This window comes from Centropristis striata, chromosome 2, assembly GCF_030273125.1.
Source record: "Centropristis striata isolate RG_2023a ecotype Rhode Island chromosome 2, C.striata_1.0, whole genome shotgun sequence".
NCBI lineage: Eukaryota > Metazoa > Chordata > Actinopteri > Perciformes > Serranidae > Centropristis > Centropristis striata.
The window spans coordinates 19,347,000-19,365,314 of NC_081518.1; the positions used below are offsets into that span (position 1 = coordinate 19,347,000).

An 18,315-nucleotide genomic window follows, 5' to 3' on the forward strand; every position below is an offset into this window, starting at 1 on the left:
TATGGCCAAATACATCCCTATGGTCCGGATCAAATGAAAACAAAAATGATGGAGTAGCCATTTTAATTAAAAACCCTCTTGTCTTGGTGAAGGGAAGCACAGTGGTGAGAGATGGCCGGGCACTTTTAGCACAATTGACTTTTATGGGAAAGGATTTTAACATCCTAAATATTTATGGTTTTATAGACAAAAATGACAGGTATGACTTTTTAGAAGACTTGCAGTCCCACATGCTAGGCAGGGCACCATTAGTCGTCGGGGGTGATTTTAACTGTATCTTAAGCAGAAATGATAGAAAAGGAGCGGGAGAAGATTTTAAGGTTGACAAAACATCAGTTTTATTGCAGAATATGTGTAGGGATTTTAAACTGCTGGACTGCTTTAAAACAATGCATCCCAGAGAGGAGGGCTTCACCTGGTGCAGTGGTGATGGCACCAGAGCCTCTCGCATAGACTACCTTTTATCCCGTGATTGCCCACCAACTGATGCTAGATTGACACCTGTTTTCTTTTCTGATCACGCTATGCTTTCATGCACCCTCTCACTACCTTCTGGTGTGACTTTTGGAAGTGGTCTGTGGAAGCTCAACTGCTCCCTTTTAAAAGATAGGGAGGTAGTTAGGCAGTTCAGGGAGCAGTACCAAGAGTGGCAGACCCTTCAAGACTTTTACGAGACACGTGCACACTGGTGGGAAATGGTGAAGGGAAGGACTCAGACTTTCTTTAGACAGGTAGGGAAGAAGAAAAAGGATAAGGAAAAACGATGCATGCTGGGACTGCAAAAAAGACTTCAGCGCTATTTTAATCTAAACCAACAGGGGATGGATTTTAATGAAGAGATTAAACAAATCAAAAGAGAAATGTTGGTTTTAGCAGAAATTAAAAGTAAAGGCATCATAATAAGAAGCAAAGAAAGGGACATAGAAGAAGGGGAAAAATGCACAAGATACTTTTTTAAGAAAATTTTAAGTAAAGGGGGAACCATTTTAAAACTGAAAAACCAGCAGGGAAATACAGCAGAATCAACAAAAGAAATCAAGGAGCATATTGAACATTTCTACACTGAACTATATGAAGAAAAGCCCGTAAGAAATGACACCATCAGGGAAGTTTTAAAATCAATTGAAAAAACAATAAGCAACAGTGTGCTTTTAACCCAGGATTTTACTATGTTTGAGCTAAATAAATGCTTTCAGAGTTTTAAACCAGGGAAGTCTCCAGGAGAAGATGGGCTACCTCTTGAATTTTATTCGACCTTTTGGGACATTTTAGCACCTGACTTGCTTGCTGTTTTTATGGACTTGGAGCAACTTGACCGACTTCCTGATAGTTTTAGAGTAGGGATAGTGACCCTCCTCCACAAAGACAAAGACAAGACGGACTTAAGGAACTGGAGACCGATCACACTTTTAAATGTTGACTGTAAAATTTTTAGCAAAATTTTAGCATCACGTATGTCCTTGTTTTTAGATGAGCTAATCCACCCGGATCAAGCCTGTGCCGTCCCGGGGAGGAAGATCACTGACAGCCTCGTACTGATCCGAGACACCATCTGTTATGCGAGAGACAGAAACATCCGGCTAATAGTCCTAAATTTAGACTTTGAGAAAGCCTTTGATCGGGTCTCGCACCAGTACCTCTTTGAGGTACTGCCAAAAATGGGGTTCCCAGAGAGGTTTGTAGCTTGGGTGGGATTGCTGTACAGGGACATAACCAGCAGATTCGTCGTTAACGGGCATCCGACAAACGCAGTCAATATAAACTGCGGTGTCCGTCAGGGTTGTCCGTTATCTGCCCTCCTCTACGTTACTTGTATAGAACCACTGGCACAGGTCTTGAGAAGGGACAAATGGATCAACGGGGTAAGAGTCCCAGGGAGTGGGGGACTCGTATCCAAATGCATCTTATATATGGACGACATTAACATTTTATGCACTGATCTTTTATCTGTCAACAGGACGATGGACGTGACTGACTGGTTTGGACAGGCCTCTGGGTCAAAACTAAACCGAAATAAGACCCAAGCCCTTTTATATGGACCATGGACTGCCAACGAGACGACAGGACTCCCCCTGACTGTGACACAAACGGACCTAAAAATACTCGGGGTCAAATTCGATAGGGAGGGGGGAGGGAAAACAAATTGGCCAGACATGGTAGGGAAAGTCAGACAGAAACTTGGGTACTGGGGATTGAGGGGACTGACTTTGGAAGGAAAGGTTTTAATCATCAAGGCAGTGATTTTACCTTTGCTTTTACTAATCAGTTCTGTTTTTATCCCACCCAGGAGAGTTTTATTAGATCTTGACCGAGCTGTGTTTTACTTCCTGTGGGGCTCCAAGTGGGAAAGACTCGCCAGGACGGTGATGAAATCGCCAAAGGAGAAAGGAGGAAAAGGAGTCCCGGACCTGAACCTGTTTTTAGGAAGCAGATATACAGCAAGTCACATCAAAGCCGCCATAGCCCCATCCAGAAACCCCAAAACGGCAGCAATGACAAGGTTCTGGATGGGGTCCTACCTAAGAAACCTAAAGCTTTTAAACCCTGATCTAAAAGTACCTGTGTCTTTTAACCTGCCGCCAGCCTATGCTTTTATTAAGACATTTTTAAAGCATTTTAACCTGGAGCAGGAGGAGTTGCATGTTTTATCTCACCATCGTCTTTTGATATCTGTTGTACAGGAGCGGGAACCAGTGTGTCCAGTGCGTGGGCTTGCATTTGGTGAGCCCTCAACAGTTTGGCACAACGTGAACCATTCCGCTCTCCCAAACAGACTCCGGGACCTGTCATGGATGGTGGCTCATGAGATCCTCCCAGTCAGGTCCGTAATGCACTCCCGGGGCATGGCAACGCTCTCAACCTGCCCCCGACCAGGCTGTGGAGAGCCTGAGTCGGTGAGACATCTGCTCTGGGAGTGCAGCGCTGCTGTAGACCTGTGGGCAATGGCCGGCTCCTTACAATTCCCGTACTTACCAGCAAGGGAGGTCCTTACAGCACAACTGGTGCTGTATGGGGTGGGCCACAGAAGCCGAACGGGCAACTTCGCGAATCAGTGGCTCACCCTAGCCGCCATAAAAGAAGCCATATGGACCTCCAGAGACTTGCTGGTAAGAAGGCGCAAGCAGATCCCCCCCGTGGCTGTGATCCGGATGGCAGCAGCAATGGCCCATGTGGCCAGAGCTGCAGGCGGCAGGCCTAGGACACAACCACAAAGAAGAATCGCCTCTGCGCCCATTCGGACGAAGGAGCCGGAGCCACACAGAAAAAGGTCTCAGCAGCGACGGCCTGACTCTCCGGGTGAGGCAGGTGGGAAGGAGCAAAAGGGTGAGGATCTCCTCTGAGCACCAACACAGCATCCCAGAAGGAATTGATTGGGGGAGCGGAATGAGTGTATCCTTGCGAAGACACACTGCGCTCCTGTACAACAGCAGACATTGTCGAACCTTTCAACAAATGAACTCCTATTTTAAAGGCTTTTAACACGGACACTTAAAAAAGCTGACACATGTAATATATTGTATATTTTATGTAACTTATTACAACTTATTTTCTGTATGACCTTTTAATTCGTTTTAACGTTTTAATATGGTTTTACAGATTTTACAGAATTGTTGTATTTAAGTCTATTTATTGTATTTTTTTTAAAAAAACTGAATTTACGTGTGGTATTGATGTGAAACTACTGTAAAATGTTTTTGGAATAAGTGTCAATAAAATTTTTCGAAAGAAAAAAAGAAAATCTGTTCTTATCAGTTTAATATCTGATACGTCCCCTACCCGGGGACCATATATTAAATTGATTTTTGGAACTGGGAGATGGAATAGGGGCTTGCTCCGTCCACTCCACGCATCGACCTGGTATTGCAGTACTTCCGGGAACGGTGCACCCCTCCTCTCTATGTGAAATGTAAAGCACGTTCGTTCCTCTGCCTGCTCTCTCAGCTTGCGGAACTCTGCCTTCCTGTGTGGCTGATGCTGTTAGCCTGAGTATTGCCCAACCTTCTTTCTGCCCCTGGGCTATGCCAGGGCAAATGTAATAGTTTGCCAACGTGACGCTCCGTGTTGGATTTGGATACGGGGACAATGAGCAGGCCTGTCCCAGCCGATGATGTGGACTCACAATATGTGTACACTTGTTAATGCTCCAATTTCATAGTGACATTCAGTGGGCGTGAACCTTTCTGCAGTGTCCATGACTCTCATTTTAAGAGCAGGAGGCAGCAAAAGGGAGACACGTGAAATGCATGCCTGTGCCCATAACATGAATCAAACAGGTCACTGTTTCCCAGTCTGCTTTCCACTGACCCGACATGTCAGGAGGAAGACAAACACATGCCTTCAGCACCATCAGTCAGCGTGGCGTGTCTGCTACAGGGCAGCCGATCTCTGAGCTGTGCAACTCATACTTACCTGGCAGGGGAGACACCATGATCACGAAGGTGGTTCACCCAGGGCGAGGCTCAGCCATTGCACTCCGGCCGAGCTGACCTCTGCGAATTCCCCAAATGTGGGAATCTCGACTGCATAATTTCTGGTAGTGGGGGACTGCGTTCGCGCTCTCCCCTGACATATACTGTGAAAATTAAAACAAGAGGCAACCCTCAAGTCATACACGGGGGCTGTAAGCATTTTAGGCTGCTTGAAACGAAGCAGAGCTTACACGGTGATGCCGAGCATCAGTAAGCAGTGGTAGTACAGTACAATGGGCATATGTACGTTCAAGTGCCTGGAAATTGAAGCCCACTTCCGGATTGCTACCTTTGCGTTGAGCAACATATGCGCTAGTACAAGCGCAGGAAAGCACACAGGCCTGTTGGTAAATCTTTGTCATCTTTGGTAAAACATGCGGTATTGGCTTTGCTGCTGAAATGTGCATCAGCTGCACTTTGGTGGCATGTCCACCAGGGGCTGTCAGTGCTTGATTTGCTTTCAAAAACACTGACACTGCGTCACGAACTCTAGCAACAAGCAGAGTCCCTTTTCACCCAGAGAGAGCCACAATTTGCACATTTGCTTCTCTAAGAGAACATACTTTGGAGCGATTCTGAGAGGTTTTCCTCCACTGTCGTTGGTGGTACTCTTACTCGCGCTTCCCGAAACTGCTACTTGGGTTTTGAGAACCGGCATCGAGAGTGAGTGTGCAGCCAATCCGCCCTTCACCTCCGACCCTTTGACGGCATCGCTTCTCGGCCTTTTGGCTAAGATCAAGTGTAGTATCTGTTCTTATCAGTTTAATATCTGATACGTCCCCTACCCGGGGACCATATATTAAATTGATTTTTGGAACTGGGAGATGGAATAGGGGCTTGCTCCGTCCACTCCACGCATCGACCTGGTATTGCAGTACTTCCGGGAACGGTGCACCCCTCCTCTCTATGTGAAATGTAAAGCACGTTCGTTCCTCTGCCTGCTCTCTCAGCTTGCGGAACTCTGCCTTCCTGTGTGGCTGATGCTGTTAGCCTGAGTATTGCCCAACCTTCTTTCTGCCCCTGGGCTATGCCAGGGCAAATGTAATAGTTTGCCAACGTGACGCTCCGTGTTGGATTTGGATACGGGGACAATGAGCAGGCCTGTCCCAGCCGATGATGTGGACTCACAATATGTGTACACTTGTTAATGCTCCAATTTCATAGTGACATTCAGTGGGCGTGAACCTTTCTGCAGTGTCCATGACTCTCATTTTAAGAGCAGGAGGCAGCAAAAGGGAGACACGTGAAATGCATGCCTGTGCCCATAACATGAATCAAACAGGTCACTGTTTCCCAGTCTGCTTTCCACTGACCCGACATGTCAGGAGGAAGACAAACACATGCCTTCAGCACCATCAGTCAGCGTGGCGTGTCTGCTACAGGGCAGCCGATCTCTGAGCTGTGCAACTCATACTTACCTGGCAGGGGAGACACCATGATCACGAAGGTGGTTCACCCAGGGCGAGGCTCAGCCATTGCACTCCGGCCGAGCTGACCTCTGCGAATTCCCCAAATGTGGGAATCTCGACTGCATAATTTCTGGTAGTGGGGGACTGCGTTCGCGCTCTCCCCTGACATATACTGTGAAAATTAAAACAAGAGGCAACCCTCAAGTCATTCACGGGGGCTGTAAGCATTTTAGGCTGCTTGAAACGAAGCAGAGCTTACACGGTGATGCCGAGCATCAGTAAGCAGTGGTAGTACAGTACAATGGGCATATGTACATTCAAGTGCCTGGAAATTGAAGCCCACTTCCGGATTGCTACCTTTGCGTTGAGCAACATATGCGCTAGTACAAGCGCAGGAAAGCACACAGGCCTGTTGGTAAATCTTTGTCATCTTTGGTAAAACATGCGGTATTGGCTTTGCTGCTGAAATGTGCATCAGCTGCACTTTGGTGGCATGTCCACCAGGGGCTGTCAGTGCTTGATTTGCTTTCAAAAACACTGACACTGCGTCACGAACTCTAGCAACAAGCAGAGTCCCTTTTCACCCAGAGAGAGCCACAATTTGCACATTTGCTTCTCTAAGAGAACATACTTTGGAGCGATTCTGAGAGGTTTTCCTCCACTGTCGTTGGTGGTACTCTTACTCGCGCTTCCCGAAACTGCTACTTGGGTTTTGAGAACCGGCATCGAGAGTGAGTGTGCAGCCAATCCGCCCTTCACCTCCGACCCTTTGACGGCATCGCTTCTCGGCCTTTTGGCTAAGATCAAGTGTAGTATCTGTTCTTATCAGTTTAATATCTGATACGTCCCCTACCCGGGGACCATATATTAAATTGATTTTTGGAACTGGGAGATGGAATAGGGGCTTGCTCCGTCCACTCCACGCATCGACCTGGTATTGCAGTACTTCCGGGAACGGTGCACCCCTCCTCTCTATGTGAAATGTAAAGCACGTTCGTTCCTCTGCCTGCTCTCTCAGCTTGCGGAACTCTGCCTTCCTGTGTGGCTGATGCTGTTAGCCTGAGTATTGCCCAACCTTCTTTCTGCCCCTGGGCTATGCCAGGGCAAATGTAATAGTTTGCCAACGTGACGCTCCGTGTTGGATTTGGATACGGGGACAATGAGCAGGCCTGTCCCAGCCGATGATGTGGACTCACAATATGTGTACACTTGTTAATGCTCCAATTTCATAGTGACATTCAGTGGGCGTGAACCTTTCTGCAGTGTCCATGACTCTCATTTTAAGAGCAGGAGGCAGCAAAAGGGAGACACGTGAAATGCATGCCTGTGCCCATAACATGAATCAAACAGGTCACTGTTTCCCAGTCTGCTTTCCACTGACCCGACATGTCAGGAGGAAGACAAACACATGCCTTCAGCACCATCAGTCAGCGTGGCGTGTCTGCTACAGGGCAGCCGATCTCTGAGCTGTGCAACTCATACTTACCTGGCAGGGGAGACACCATGATCACGAAGGTGGTTCACCCAGGGCGAGGCTCAGCCATTGCACTCCGGCCGAGCTGACCTCTGCGAATTCCCCAAATGTGGGAATCTCGACTGCATAATTTCTGGTAGTGGGGGACTGCGTTCGCGCTCTCCCCTGACATATACTGTGAAAATTAAAACAAGAGGCAACCCTCAAGTCATTCACGGGGGCTGTAAGCATTTTAGGCTGCTTGAAACGAAGCAGAGCTTACACGGTGATGCCGAGCATCAGTAAGCAGTGGTAGTACAGTACAATGGGCATATGTACGTTCAAGTGCCTGGAAATTGAAGCCCACTTCCGGATTGCTACCTTTGCGTTGAGCAACATATGCGCTAGTACAAGCGCAGGAAAGCACACAGGCCTGTTGGTAAATCTTTGTCATCTTTGGTAAAACATGCGGTATTGGCTTTGCTGCTGAAATGTGCATCAGCTGCACTTTGGTGGCATGTCCACCAGGGGCTGTCAGTGCTTGATTTGCTTTCAAAAACACTGACACTGCGTCACGAACTCTAGCAACAAGCAGAGTCCCTTTTCACCCAGAGAGAGCCACAATTTGCACATTTGCTTCTCTAAGAGAACATACTTTGGAGCGATTCTGAGAGGTTTTCCTCCACTGTCGTTGGTGGTACTCTTACTCGCGCTTCCCGAAACTGCTACTTGGGTTTTGAGAACCGGCATCGAGAGTGAGTGTGCAGCCAATCCGCCCTTCACCTCCGACCCTTTGACGGCATCGCTTCTCGGCCTTTTGGCTAAGATCAAGTGACCTCAAGCCATTTTTATCTGGCCCTTTTAGTCCACTTTTTAATTTGTTGGTTTTAGGCAAATTTTTAAGTGTTTTTAGTTTTCCTTTTCCCTGTAGTGTGTGGTGCCTCCACCATGTCGGCCAACCATGCCGGCATGCGGAGGCACCACAGCGTCCGTTTCACATTTAAAGAGAAAGATGGTAAACCCCTGGGTCCAATGTCAAGACTTGACTTTTCCAGGAGGTTTATACAAAAAATATTGAAGTTTCGACCTGAGGACATCAACTGTATTGTGACACTACCGATGAACAAAGGTTTTGATGTAAGCTTTCGCACGGCCATGACTTTTCGAGAATTTTGCAACCGGTTTGAGACTGAGAAACCCCAGTTCTCCGCTTTCAACGTAGAGAAGCTGACTGACAATACATTTAAAACTGTCATTGTCAAGATGTTCAATGAAACAGTGAATGCGGACGACATTTGTCATTGGCTGGGTAGATTTTGCACTGTGAAAGGCCAGGCTACCAAGGTGAGAGATGAAGATGGCATTTGGACTTGTGCCTGGAGGGTCCCCATCCAACAATGGCAGGACCCCCAGGGCTTCCAGGGCTTGAAACATCTGCCATCCATGATAGTCTTGGGTAACAACAGGGGCTACATCCACTACCAGGGACAGCCCAAGCTCTGCCGCAAGTGTGGTGAGCAAGGGCACCTGGTAGAAGCATGCCAGAAAACAGTGTGTGGTAAATGCAGAGAAATTGGTCATACCTTTGAGGAATGTACCAATGGCAGAAAGTGCAATCTTTGTGGAGAAACAAACCACCTCTTCAGAGATTGCCCAAAGTCTTTTGCCAACAAACTGAAAGCCACAAAACAAAATGGCAGACAAGAGGAGCCATTTCAAGAGCTGTTTGAGGATGGGCTTGAAAATTCAAACCTCCCGCCAAAACCTGTGACTGGTGAACAGGAATCAGGTGAGGTGGGAGAAGGGGAGGGGCCTGCATGTGCCCCACCGATAGAGAACGGAGAAGAAGGGGCAATGCAGGCAGAAGGCGGAGCTTGTTCAGAAAAGGAAAAGGAACAGCCACAGGATGACAGCGAGGATGCCTCCCTCCCCAACGCCCAAGAAGCTAAGAGGCCCTTATCGGAATTGTCTTCTGAGTCTCCTGGAGTCTCAGAAAAGAGGGCAAGAGCTGGATACTCCTCAGACAGTCCAACTGTGGAGGAGTCCAGAGTCTTTCCCTCCAATTCCCCAAATGAGGTCTCTTTCCTCAGTATAGCTCTAAGATCAACCCCTAAGGACTCCAGCAGCAAACGAGAGGAGCTTTCAACCCCCGGAGTCCGACAGGGTAGCGGAGCGCAACCCCTTCACCTTTCCCCCATAAGGCTGAAGGAAGAGCTCCATACACAAGCATCAGATCTTAAAAAGACTTTTTAACATTGACTATCCCCTCTGCTTCCTATTAAAATGTCATACGTGTTATTTTTAACCATACTCATGACACTCACCTTCTCTACCATCAATGTGAGAAGTGTGAAGTCGAGAGTTAGAGCCCAGAGTGTTTTATCTTTTCTAGACACTGTTAAGTCAGATGTGTTTTTATTACAGGAGTGTGGCCTCCCCTTTTTAAAGTCATACACACAATGGAAGAATTTATGGCCAAATACATCCCTATGGTCCGGATCAAATGAAAACAAAAATGATGGAGTAGCCATTTTAATTAAAAACCCTCTTGTCTTGGTGAAGGGAAGCACAGTGGTGAGAGATGGCCGGGCACTTTTAGCACAATTGACTTTTATGGGAAAGGATTTTAACATCCTAAATATTTATGGTTTTATAGACAAAAATGACAGGTATGACTTTTTAGAAGACTTGCAGTCCCACATGCTAGGCAGGGCACCATTAGTCGTCGGGGGTGATTTTAACTGTATCTTAAGCAGAAATGATAGAAAAGGAGCGGGAGAAGATTTTAAGGTTGACAAAACATCAGTTTTATTGCAGAATATGTGTAGGGATTTTAAACTGCTGGACTGTTTTAAAACAATGCATCCCAGAGAGGAGGGCTTCACCTGGTGCAGTGGTGATGGCACCAGAGCCTCTCGCATAGACTACCTTTTATCCCGTGATTGCCCACCAACTGATGCTAGATTGACACCTGTTTTCTTTTCTGATCACGCTATGCTTTCATGCACCCTCTCACTACCTTCTGGTGTGACTTTTGGAAGTGGTCTGTGGAAGCTCAACTGCTCCCTTTTAAAAGATAGGGAGGTAGTTAGGCAGTTCAGGGAGCAGTACCAAGAGTGGCAGACCCTTCAAGACTTTTACGAGACACGTGCACACTGGTGGGAAATGGTGAAGGGAAGGACTCAGACTTTCTTTAGACAGGTAGGGAAGAAGAAAAAGGATAAGGAAAAACGATGCATGCTGGGACTGCAAAAAAGACTTCAGCGCTATTTTAATCTAAACCAACAGGGGATGGATTTTAATGAAGAGATTAAACAAATCAAAAGAGAAATGTTGGTTTTAGCAGAAATTAAAAGTAAAGGCATCATAATAAGAAGCAAAGAAAGGGACATAGAAGAAGGGGAAAAATGCACAAGATACTTTTTTAAGAAAATTTTAAGTAAAGGGGGAACCATTTTAAAACTGAAAAACCAGCAGGGAAATATAGCAGAATCAACAAAAGAAATCAAGGAGCATATTGAACATTTCTACACTGAACTATATGAAGAAAAGCCCGTAAGAAATGACACCATCAGGGAAGTTTTAAAATCAATTGAAAAAACAATAAGCAACAGTGTGCTTTTAACCCAGGATTTTACTATGTTTGAGCTAAATAAATGCTTTCAGAGTTTTAAACCAGGGAAGTCTCCAGGAGAAGATGGGCTACCTCTTGAATTTTATTCGACCTTTTGGGACATTTTAGCACCTGATTTGCTTGCTGTTTTTATGGACTTGGAGCAACTTGACCGACTTCCTGATAGTTTTAGAGTAGGGATAGTGACCCTCCTCCACAAAGACAAAGACAAGACGGACTTAAGGAACTGGAGACCGATCACACTTTTAAATGTTGACTGTAAAATTTTTAGCAAAATTTTAGCATCACGTATGCCCTTGTTTTTAGATGAGCTAATCCACCCGGATCAAGCCTGTGCCGTCCCGGGGAGGAAGATCACTGATAGCCTCGTACTGATCCGAGACACCATCTGTTATGCGAGAGACAGAAACATCCGGCTAATAGTCCTAAATTTAGACTTTGAGAAAGCCTTTGATCGGGTCTCGCACCAGTACCTCTTTGAGGTACTGCCAAAAATGGGGTTCCCAGAGAGGTTTGTAGCTTGGGTGGGATTGCTGTACAGGGACATAACCAGCAGATTCGTCGTTAACGGGCATCTGACAAACGCAGTCAATATAAACTGCGGTGTCCGTCAGGGTTGTCCGTTATCTGCCCTCCTCTACGTTACTTGTATAGAACCACTGGCACAGGTCTTGAGAAGGGACAAATGGATCAACGGGGTAAGAGTCCCAGGGAGTGGGGGACTCGTATCCAAATGCATCTTATATATGGACGACATTAACATTTTATGCACTGATCTTTTATCTGTCAACAGGACGATGGACGTGACTGACTGGTTTGGACAGGCCTCTGGGTCAAAACTAAACCGAAATAAGACCCAAGCCCTTTTATATGGACCATGGACTGCCAACGAGACGACAGGACTCCCCCTGACTGTGACACAAACAGACCTAAAAATACTCGGGGTCAAATTCGATAGGGAGGGGGGAGGGAAAACAAATTGGCCAGACATGGTAGGGAAAGTCAGACAGAAACTTGGGTACTGGGGATTGAGGGGACTGACTTTGGAAGGAAAGGTTTTAATCATCAAGGCAGTGATTTTACCTTTGCTTTTACTGATCAGTTCTGTTTTTATCCCACCCAGGAGAGTTTTATTAGATCTTGACCGAGCTGTGTTTTACTTCCTGTGGGGCTCCAAGTGGGAAAGACTCGCCAGGACGGTGATGAAATCGCCAAAGGAGAAAGGAGGAAAAGGAGTCCCGGACCTGAACCTGTTTTTAGGAAGCAGATATACAGCAAGTCACATCAAAGCCGCCATAGCCCCATCCAGAAACCCCAAAACGGCAGCAATGACAAGGTTCTGGATGGGGTCCTACCTAAGAAACCTAAAGCTTTTAAACCCTGATCTAAAAGTACCTGTGTCTTTTAACCTGCCGCCAGCCTATGCTTTTATTAAGACATTTTTAAAGCATTTTAACCTGGAGCAGGAGGAGTTGCATGTTTTATCTCACCATCGTCTTTTGATATCTGTTGTACAGGAGCGGGAACCAGTGTGTCCAGTGCGTGGGCTTGCATTTGGTGAGCCCTCAACAGTTTGGCACAACGTGAACCATTCCGCTCTCCCAAACAGACTCCGGGACCTGTCATGGATGGTGGCTCATGAGATCCTCCCAGTCAGGTCCGTAATGCACTCCCGGGGCATGGCAACGCTCTCAACCTGCCCCCGACCAGGCTGTGGAGAGCCTGAGTCGGTGAGACATCTGCTCTGGGAGTGCAGCGCTGCTGTAGACCTGTGGGCAATGGCCTGCTCCTTACAATTCCCGTACTTACCAGCAAGGGAGGTCCTTACAGCACAACTGGTGCTGTATGGGGTGGGCCACAGAAGCCGAACGGGCAACTTCGCAAATCAGTGGCTCACCCTAGCCGCCATAAAAGAAGCCATATGGACCTCCAGAGACTTGCTGGTAAGAAGGCGCAAGCAGATCCCCCCCGTGGCTGTGATCCGGATGGCAGCAGCAATGGCCCATGTGGCCAGAGCTGCAGGCGGCAGGCCTAGGACACAACCACAAAGAAGAATCGCCTCTGCGCCCATTCGGACGAAGGAGCCGGAGCCACACAGAAAAAGGTCTCAGCAGCGACGGCCTGACTCTCCGGGTGAGGCAGGTGGGAAGGAGCAAAAGGGTGAGGATCTCCTCTGAGCACCAACACAGCATCCCGGAAGGAATTGATTGGGGGAGCGGAATGAGTGTATCCTTGCGAAGACACACTGCGCTCCTGTACAACAGCAGACATTGTCAAACCTTTCAACAAATGAACTCCTATTTTAAAGGCTTTTAACACGGACACTTAAAAAAGCTGACACATGTAATATATTGTATATTTTATGTAACTTATTACAACTTATTTTCTGTATGACCTTTTAATTCGTTTTAACGTTTTAATATGGTTTTACAGATTTTACAGAATTGTTGTATTTAAGTCTATTTATTGTATTTAAAAAAAACTGAATTTACGTGTGGGATTGATGTGAAACTACTGTAAAATGTTTTTGGAATAAGTGTCAATAAAATTTTTCGAAAGAAAAATCTGTTCTTATCAGTTTAATATCTGATACGTCCCCTACCCGGGGACCATATATTAAATTGATTTTTGGAACTGGGAGATGGAATAGGGGCTTGCTCCGTCCACTCCACGCATCGACCTGGTATTGCAGTACTTCCGGGAACGGTGCACCCCTCCTCTCTATGTGAAATGTAAAGCACGTTCGTTCCTCTGCCTGCTCTCTCAGCTTGCGGAACTCTGCCTTCCTGTGTGGCTGATGCTGTTAGCCTGAGTATTGCCCAACCTTCTTTCTGCCCCTGGGCTATGCCAGGGCAAATGTAATAGTTTGCCAACGTGACGCTCCGTGTTGGATTTGGATACGGGGACAATGAGCAGGCCTGTCCCAGCCGATGATGTGGACTCACAATATGTGTACACTTGTTAATGCTCCAATTTCATAGTGACATTCAGTGGGCGTGAACCTTTCTGCAGTGTCCATGACTCTCATTTTAAGAGCAGGAGGCAGCAAAAGGGAGACACGTGAAATGCATGCCTGTGCCCATAACATGAATCAAACAGGTCACTGTTTCCCAGTCTGCTTTCCACTGACCCGACATGTCAGGAGGAAGACAAACACATGCCTTCAGCACCATCAGTCAGCGTGGCGTGTCTGCTACAGGGCAGCCGATCTCTGAGCTGTGCAACTCATACTTACCTGGCAGGGGAGACACCATGATCACGAAGGTGGTTCACCCAGGGCGAGGCTCAGCCATTGCACTCCGGCCGAGCTGACCTCTGCGAATTCCCCAAATGTGGGAATCTCGACTGCATAATTTCTGGTAGTGGGGGACTGCGTTCGCGCTCTCCCCTGACATATACTGTGAAAATTAAAACAAGAGGCAACCCTCAAGTCATACACGGGGGCTGTAAGCATTTTAGGCTGCTTGAAACGAAGCAGAGCTTACACGGTGATGCCGAGCATCAGTAAGCAGTGGTAGTACAGTACAATGGGCATATGTACATTCAAGTGCCTGGAAATTGAAGCCCACTTCCGGATTGCTACCTTTGCGTTGAGCAACATATGCGCTAGTACAAGCGCAGGAAAGCACACAGGCCTGTTGGTAAATCTTTGTCATCTTTGGTAAAACATGCGGTATTGGCTTTGCTGCTGAAATGTGCATCAGCTGCACTTTGGTGGCATGTCCACCAGGGGCTGTCAGTGCTTGATTTGCTTTCAAAAACACTGACACTGCGTCACGAACTCTAGCAACAAGCAGAGTCCCTTTTCACCCAGAGAGAGCCACAATTTGCACATTTGCTTCTCTAAGAGAACATACTTTGGAGCGATTCTGAGAGGTTTTCCTCCACTGTCGTTGGTGGTACTCTTACTCGCGCTTCCCGAAACTGCTACTTGGGTTTTGAGAACCGGCATCGAGAGTGAGTGTGCAGCCAATCCGCCCTTCACCTCCGACCCTTTGACGGCATCGCTTCTCGGCCTTTTGGCTAAGATCAAGTGTAGTATCTGTTCTTATCAGTTTAATATCTGATACGTCCCCTACCCGGGGACCATATATTAAATTGATTTTTGGAACTGGGAGATGGATTAGGGGCTTGCTCCGTCCACTCCACGCATCAACCTGGTATTGCAGTACTTCCGGGAACGGTGCACCCCTCCTCTCTATGTGAAATGTAAAGCACGTTCGTTCCTCTGCCTGCTCTCTCAGCTTGCGGAACTCTGCCTTCCTGTGTGGCTGATGCTGTTAGCCTGAGTATTGCCCAACCTTCTTTCTGCCCCTGGGCTATGCCAGGGCAAATGTAATAGTTTGCCAACGTGACGCTCCGTGTTGGATTTGGATACGGGGACAATGAGCAGGCCTGTCCCAGCCGATGATGTGGACTCACAATATGTGTACACTTGTTAATGCTCCAATTTCATAGTGACATTCAGTGGGCGTGAACCTTTCTGCAGTGTCCATGACTCTCATTTTAAGAGCAGGAGGCAGCAAAAGGGAGACACGTGAAATGCATGCCTGTGCCCATAACATGAATCAAACAGGTCACTGTTTCCCAGTCTGCTTTCCACTGACCCGACATGTCAGGAGGAAGACAAACACATGCCTTCAGCACCATCAGTCAGCGTGGCGTGTCTGCTACAGGGCAGCCGATCTCTGAGCTGTGCAACTCATACTTACCTGGCAGGGGAGACACCATGATCACGAAGGTGGTTCACCCAGGGCGAGGCTCAGCCATTGCACTCCGGCCGAGCTGACCTCTGCGAATTCCCCAAATGTGGGAATCTCGACTGCATAATTTCTGGTAGTGGGGGACTGCGTTCGCGCTCTCCCCTGACATATACTGTGAAAATTAAAACAAGAGGCAACCCTCAAGTCATTCACGGGGGCTGTAAGCATTTTAGGCTGCTTGAAACGAAGCAGAGCTTACACGGTGATGCCGAGCATCAGTAAGCAGTGGTAGTACAGTACAATGGGCATATGTACGTTCAAGTGCCTGGAAATTGAAGCCCACTTCCGGATTGCTACCTTTGCGTTGAGCAACATATGCGCTAGTACAAGCGCAGGAAAGCACACAGGCCTGTTGGTAAATCTTTGTCATCTTTGGTAAAACATGCGGTATTGGCTTTGCTGCTGAAATGTGCATCAGCTGCACTTTGGTGGCATGTCCACCAGGGGCTGTCAGTGCTTGATTTGCTTTCAAAAACACTGACACTGCGTCACGAACTCTAGCAACAAGCAGAGTCCCTTTTCACCCAGAGAGAGCCACAATTTGCACATTTGCTTCTCTAAGAGAACATGCTTTGGAGCGATTCTGAGAGGTTTTCCTCCACTGTCGTTGGTGGTACTCTTACTCGCGCTTCCCGAAACTGCTACTTGGGTTTTGAGAACCGGCATCGAGAGTGAGTGTGCAGCCAATCCGCCCTTCACCTCCGACCCTTTGACGGCATCGCTTCTCGGCCTTTTGGCTAAGATCAAGTGTAGTATCTGTTCTTATCAGTTTAATATCTGATACGTCCCCTACCCGGGGACCATATATTAAATTGATTTTTGGAACTGGGAGATGGAATAGGGGCTTGCTCCGTCCACTCCACGCATCGACCTGGTATTGCAGTACTTCCGGGAACGGTGCACCCCTCCTCTCTATGTGAAATGTAAAGCACGTTCGTTCCTCTGCCTGCTCTCTCAGCTTGCGGAACTCTGCCTTCCTGTGTGGCTGATGCTGTTAGCCTGAGTATTGCCCAACCTTCTTTCTGCCCCTGGGCTATGCCAGGGCAAATGTAATAGTTTGCCAACGTGACGCTCCGTGTTGGATTTGGATACGGGGACAATGAGCAGGCCTGTCCCAGCCGATGATGTGGACTCACAATATGTGTACACTTGTTAATGCTCCAATTTCATAGTGACATTCAGTGGGCGTGAACCTTTCTGCAGTGTCCATGACTCTCATTTTAAGAGCAGGAGGCAGCAAAAGGGAGACACGTGAAATGCATGCCTGTGCCCATAACATGAATCAAACAGGTCACTGTTTCCCAGTCTGCTTTCCACTGACCCGACATGTCAGGAGGAAGACAAACACATGCCTTCAGCACCATCAGTCAGCGTGGCGTGTCTGCTACAGGGCAGCCGATCTCTGAGCTGTGCAACTCATACTTACCTGGCAGGGGAGACACCATGATCACGAAGGTGGTTCACCCAGGGCGAGGCTCAGCCATTGCACTCCGGCCGAGCTGACCTCTGCGAATTCCCCAAATGTGGGAATCTCGACTGCATAATTTCTGGTAGTGGGGGACTGCGTTCGCGCTCTCCCCTGACATATACTGTGAAAATTAAAACAAGAGGCAACCCTCAAGTCATTCACGGGGGCTGTAAGCATTTTAGGCTGCTTGAAACGAAGCAGAGCTTACACGGTGATGCCGAGCATCAGTAAGCAGTGGTAGTACAGTACAATGGGCATATGTACGTTCAAGTGCCTGGAAATTGAAGCCCACTTCCGGATTGCTACCTTTGCGTTGAGCAACATATGCGCTAGTACAAGCGCAGGAAAGCACACAGGCCTGTTGGTAAATCTTTGTCATCTTTGGTAAAACATGCGGTATTGGCTTTGCTGCTGAAATGTGCATCAGCTGCACTTTGGTGGCATGTCCACCAGGGGCTGTCAGTGCTTGATTTGCTTTCAAAAACACTGACACTGCGTCACGAACTCTAGCAACAAGCAGAGTCCCTTTTCACCCAGAGAGAGCCACAATTTGCACATTTGCTTCTCTAAGAGAACATACTTTGGAGCGATTCTGAGAGGTTTTCCTCCACTGTCGTTGGTGGTACTCTTACTCGCGCTTCCCGAAACTGCTACTTGGGTTTTGAGAACCGGCATCGAGAGTGAGTGTGCAGCCAATCCGCCCTTCACCTCCGACCCTTTGACGGCATCGCTTCTCGGCCTTTTGGCTAAGATCAAGTGTAGTATCTGTTCTTATCAGTTTAATATCTGATACGTCCCCTACCCGGGGACCATATATTAAATTGATTTTTGGAACTGGGAGATGGAATAGGGGCTTGCTCCGTCCACTCCACGCATCGACCTGGTATTGCAGTACTTCCGGGAACGGTGCACCCCTCCTCTCTATGTGAAATGTAAAGCACGTTCGTTCCTCTGCCTGCTCTCTCAGCTTGCGGAACTCTGCCTTCCTGTGTGGCTGATGCTGTTAGCCTGAGTATTGCCCAACCTTCTTTCTGCCCCTGGGCTATGCCAGGGCAAATGGAATAGTTTGCCAACGTGACGCTCCGTGTTGGATTTGGATACGGGGACAATGAGCAGGCC

The 18,315-nt window shown here is 47.6% G+C and overlaps 12 non-coding genes and 1 pseudogene across 12 annotated transcripts; all 13 read left to right on the top strand.

The window, feature by feature from the left end:
- The first annotated feature begins 3,712 nt into the window (after positions 1–3,712).
- Positions 3,713–3,892, top strand: LOC131960947 (U2 spliceosomal RNA; annotated as a pseudogene).
- A 510-nt stretch (positions 3,893–4,402) lies between these two features.
- On the top strand, positions 4,403–4,566 carry LOC131961275 (U1 spliceosomal RNA). Its single transcript, XR_009389865.1, has one exon. It is a non-coding gene; the product is annotated as a U1 spliceosomal RNA (small nuclear RNA).
- Positions 4,567–5,178: 612 nt separating this feature from the next.
- LOC131959888 (U2 spliceosomal RNA) lies at positions 5,179–5,369 on the top strand. The gene has a single exon (XR_009389551.1). It is a non-coding gene; the product is annotated as a U2 spliceosomal RNA (small nuclear RNA).
- Positions 5,370–5,879: 510 nt separating this feature from the next.
- LOC131959089 (U1 spliceosomal RNA) lies at positions 5,880–6,043 on the top strand. Its single transcript, XR_009389384.1, has one exon. It is a non-coding gene; the product is annotated as a U1 spliceosomal RNA (small nuclear RNA).
- A 612-nt stretch (positions 6,044–6,655) lies between these two features.
- Positions 6,656–6,846, top strand: LOC131959895 (U2 spliceosomal RNA). The gene has a single exon (XR_009389552.1). It is a non-coding gene; the product is annotated as a U2 spliceosomal RNA (small nuclear RNA).
- Positions 6,847–7,356: 510 nt separating this feature from the next.
- On the top strand, positions 7,357–7,520 carry LOC131959161 (U1 spliceosomal RNA). Its single transcript, XR_009389400.1, has one exon. It is a non-coding gene; the product is annotated as a U1 spliceosomal RNA (small nuclear RNA).
- Positions 7,521–13,497: 5,977 nt separating this feature from the next.
- LOC131960935 (U2 spliceosomal RNA) lies at positions 13,498–13,682 on the top strand. The gene has a single exon (XR_009389797.1). It is a non-coding gene; the product is annotated as a U2 spliceosomal RNA (small nuclear RNA).
- Positions 13,683–14,192: 510 nt separating this feature from the next.
- LOC131959216 (U1 spliceosomal RNA) lies at positions 14,193–14,356 on the top strand. Its single transcript, XR_009389411.1, has one exon. It is a non-coding gene; the product is annotated as a U1 spliceosomal RNA (small nuclear RNA).
- A 612-nt stretch (positions 14,357–14,968) lies between these two features.
- LOC131960871 (U2 spliceosomal RNA) lies at positions 14,969–15,159 on the top strand. Its single transcript, XR_009389780.1, has one exon. It is a non-coding gene; the product is annotated as a U2 spliceosomal RNA (small nuclear RNA).
- Positions 15,160–15,669: 510 nt separating this feature from the next.
- Positions 15,670–15,833, top strand: LOC131959279 (U1 spliceosomal RNA). Its single transcript, XR_009389426.1, has one exon. It is a non-coding gene; the product is annotated as a U1 spliceosomal RNA (small nuclear RNA).
- Positions 15,834–16,445: 612 nt separating this feature from the next.
- Positions 16,446–16,636, top strand: LOC131959900 (U2 spliceosomal RNA). Its single transcript, XR_009389553.1, has one exon. It is a non-coding gene; the product is annotated as a U2 spliceosomal RNA (small nuclear RNA).
- A 510-nt stretch (positions 16,637–17,146) lies between these two features.
- Positions 17,147–17,310, top strand: LOC131959344 (U1 spliceosomal RNA). The gene has a single exon (XR_009389439.1). It is a non-coding gene; the product is annotated as a U1 spliceosomal RNA (small nuclear RNA).
- A 612-nt stretch (positions 17,311–17,922) lies between these two features.
- On the top strand, positions 17,923–18,113 carry LOC131959908 (U2 spliceosomal RNA). Its single transcript, XR_009389554.1, has one exon. It is a non-coding gene; the product is annotated as a U2 spliceosomal RNA (small nuclear RNA).
- Positions 18,114–18,315: the final 202 nt, after the last annotated feature.